The 3,922-nt window shown below is 32.8% G+C and overlaps 1 long non-coding RNA gene across 1 annotated transcript; it reads left to right on the top strand.

Moving 5' to 3' along the window:
- Window positions 1-231: 231 nt before the first annotated feature.
- Window positions 232-1,508, top strand: LOC113078151 (uncharacterized). Its single transcript, XR_003281458.1, has 3 exons — window positions 232-289; window positions 780-911; window positions 1,416-1,508. It is a non-coding gene; the product is annotated as an uncharacterized LOC113078151 (long non-coding RNA).
- Window positions 1,509-3,922: the final 2,414 nt, after the last annotated feature.

Raw genomic sequence — 3,922 nt, 5'->3', positions numbered from 1 at the left:
AATTATAACGTCACCTCTCATAGGCAAATTGATTAAGCCGAATGATATTAACTTGGTAAAGATCAATTTAATTCAAGACTCAAATGTGCTGCATTTTTGAGCTTCAAGGCAACATGAGAATGTTGAAACGGCCAGTTAATGCCTAACCATGAACAAAGGTCACATGCAGGAAGATCGCAAATTAAACGAATTGGCACGAATCGCACCATGTGACAAGGGTCGTGAAGGGGAGAAATAGAAAGCATTCTGCACAGTGTTCTGGCTGCTGAAGACCGTCATACTACTGCAAGTAAGTTTTAAGACGTCCTTGATTACAGTTAGAGATGTGAATAAACAGTTAATATTTTTTTTTTAATAATGTATTATGGGGTATATTTTATAAATCAGCTCCGATTATATAGAGTATTTAAGTTCACTTAGCTCAATAGCTACATTTATATTTCAGCCATTGTGGGAGCAGTTGAAATTAATATAATAAATTGTAACGTAATGATCTAATCCTGTAAAAATTGTTAATTTGTTGCGTAAAAGTGAGTGCAAAATATATAAAACTGCACAGAAAGTTCAGTTTCCCAATGCTAAAATAATTAAAAAATTATGTAGTTATGCTTCTAAATTTACAGCTATATGAAGAGTTGTCTGAAATGCATCTTAACCTGACACTGTTTGGTTACACTAAATGAAATGTAATATTAAAGTTAAGATTATTTTCAGAGCCCGTTTATACAGCTTGTTTGTTGCCAACTCAAAATGTGTCATTTTTTTCACTTCATGTCCAGGTTGTGCTGAGCAGCTGAATGTCTTCAACACAAAGATAACAGTGCTGTTTTTCAGCCGAAGTTTATCTGCAGTATGTCAGAGGAGCGAGGAAAGGACTCTCCATCTGAGATGAGTGTCTCGGAGGAACAGAGGTAAGACTGAGTCTGTTAAGAATAATTTTAAATACTACTTAAGTTTCAGTATTGCAGATATTTTACCCAACAGCCAAGTGTTTTATCATAAAAGTTCAGAGAGATGGGTGAAAAATAGGTCAAAATTATGTGTTCCTCTATAAGAGTCTGTGAAATTCAAACTTCTTCTTCACTTCTACACTGTTCATGTTTGTTTTGCTCTAACTAAGAAGAGTAGATCATATTTGTCTTCAAACTGATAAAACGTGTCTTTATTGCATGTTGCTTTGGATTAAAGTGTCTGCCAAATGAAAATTTCAGGGCAGTTTGGTGGTGGTAACGTAAAATAAATAAATAAAAAAAGTTTAAGAAGAAACGTCTCCTTATCCAGTCAAACTAAAAGCGACAAGAATATAAAGTTACTGATATCATGTCAAAAAAAAAAAACATATAAGTGCCTCCTGCCATAAAATGTTTTTTTTTCTCTGTTTTTCTTTCTCTTTCTCTTTCTCTTTGTGTCATTAGGGAAATATCTGAGGTTTCCAGCTCTGAGTCTGTAAAAAGTGATCAGTTGAAAGGTGATGTACCACTTTTCAATGAGGAAACACCTACTAAAAGGTACTGTATTTCATGTGTTTCGTATTGTAAGACACACCTAGACTGTGTTAGGAAGTATTTATTTTTGACTTTTTGACTTCATAAAAACACTTTGGAGATTAAGACTTTCTCAAAAAAAAAAAAAAAAAAATGCTTTATGCATTGTGATAGCTGTTGATGGGAGAGAAGTTATTATGCAAACTTATAGTTTGTTAAATTAATTGTTAAATAAAGTAATTAAATTGAAATTACCATCTGGATGAAGCCTTTTCAAATGAGACTGAGAAAACTCCTTGCTAAAAGGTATTTTTTATGCTTTACATACACTATTTACATTTCTTCACTGTTGTGTCTATGATTGAACTTGACTGATTAAACAGAAAACCACACATAAACATTCATCTGTTCATGAGAATAGCAAATGCTCTTAATATGAGACTGAAGAAGCTCCTTTAATAGTGTTTTCTCTGCTCTTGTCAGTGAAAGATCAGGTTCACTTGTGTCCAGCTCTGTGAGAAGTCACCATTCAAAAGCTGATGGACCGAACTTCAATGAGAAAACCCCATCATCTTCCAAAATGTATTTAATGTTTTTCTCAATGTTGATCATGCATAAAATGTATGATGTATTTATTAAAAAAAAAAAAAAAATGTAGTCAACAAAAAGTCAGTTGGTTTGTCAAATCTTTGTCTAAATGTTTGGTTCACTGCCATTTAACTTGCCACCAAGAAAATTGACATATCATAAACATCTTAAAAATCATTAAACCAAAAGCATCAGAAGAAACTAACTGATGGGGTCATACTGAGTCAATGGATAACCAACACTCAGTGTTTGTGAGTGTTATAGAAGTAGGAAATTATCTTTGCTAGAGTCTAAAGTCCATGAAGAGATGCAGGATATGATTATCAGGTATTGACAATTTATACTGTGGCAATAAAAATGGACCGAACTTCAGTGAGAGGAAACTATCTACAAAAAGTTATTTTATGGTCACACATAGACTGTTTTTCAAAGTAATTATTTCAGAAAGTATTTATCATAATACCCTACAGATTTGTTATTATTATTTTTCTTTAACGTTTGAGAAAATTTTAGTAATGCATGGTTAAACTGTAGTTTGTCACTGTGAATTGTATATATTTGTCAACTAAGACTAATTTTTGCTCTTGTGTTGTTAGTAAAAGATTAGGCTCCTGCACAGCAAAATCTCCAGTGCTAATTTAACACTCTTGAGTGTGGACTCATATAAACGCTGAAGCAATGTTAAAAGTAACACTGAAGCAGAGTTGAAGTTAATGAGATAATTAAGAATTAATTGAGTTATGATTGAGCATTATTGAAGACACCTGATGTTAACAAACAGAATCACCAAACGAAAAAAATCACAATTTGTGTGTCACCATTATAGTGGTCAGTGTTTGCTTTAGTTGTGATCTTGGCTTGTGGCTTTTTACTTTAAAAATTTGTTTTGCAAGCCAGGAGCAAAAGTCATCAGGTGGTTTTAATGTAATTGTTGTTTGACCTGAGTTACTGAACTACTTTACATTGTACATAAAACTTCCATTATTGATTGTAACAGCTTTGATTCCACAATGAAAGCGTCTGCATTTTCTATACTTTTTGTAGCAATCTTTTGCAAGTGAATCTGATTTATTTTATTTTTTTAAATTAAAGAGTTTTTATTTTAGGCACACACAGATAACAAGAATCAGCGTATGAATCTCAACAACGGTGACAAACAGCATATTCAGATAAACAGATCTACTCTGAACATCACAAAACTAGATACTAAAAATTCACATAAAAACAGCAAAAATAAAATATAGTTAGAATAAAAAGTTAAAAAGACAGTTCAGCTCATAATTTATTCATGCCGCAATGCATGATGGGAGCCATGGATGAGTTTTTATTGGCTACAACATGCTTTTTTGATGGTCACCGTTGTTGTGATGCTCACGCTGATTCTTGATGTCTGTGTGTCTAAACTAAATAGTTTTTCTTTATGTACAACTAACTTTAAAAAAAAACATGTCATATAATGCCAAAAAATGCTGGATTGCTGTCCTTTTTTTCCCACTTAATTTATGTATACAATAAAGAAACCTGAACTCACATATTCAGGTCACTACATGACAATTAGTCCAAACCACAGTCAATAGCACACGATTGCTTTTTCTCTGGTCTGTATGTTATAATTATGTTACCACAGCCCCACAAAGTCTAAAGTAAACATCCGAAGGTACAAGATCCCAACTAAAGCAAACACTGACCACTATAATGGTGACACACAAATTGTGATTTTTCTCGGTTGGTGATTCTGCTTGTTAACGTCAGGTGTCTTCAATAATGCTCAATCATAACTCAGTTAACTTCTTAATTATCTCATTAACTTCAACTCTGCTTCAGTGTTACTTTTAACACTGCTTCAGTTT

The sequence above is a fragment of the Carassius auratus genome, unplaced genomic scaffold (genome assembly GCF_003368295.1).
Source record: "Carassius auratus strain Wakin unplaced genomic scaffold, ASM336829v1 scaf_tig00024428, whole genome shotgun sequence".
Lineage (NCBI taxonomy): Eukaryota > Metazoa > Chordata > Actinopteri > Cypriniformes > Cyprinidae > Carassius > Carassius auratus.
This window is presented reverse-complemented; position numbering and strand designations above follow the sequence as displayed.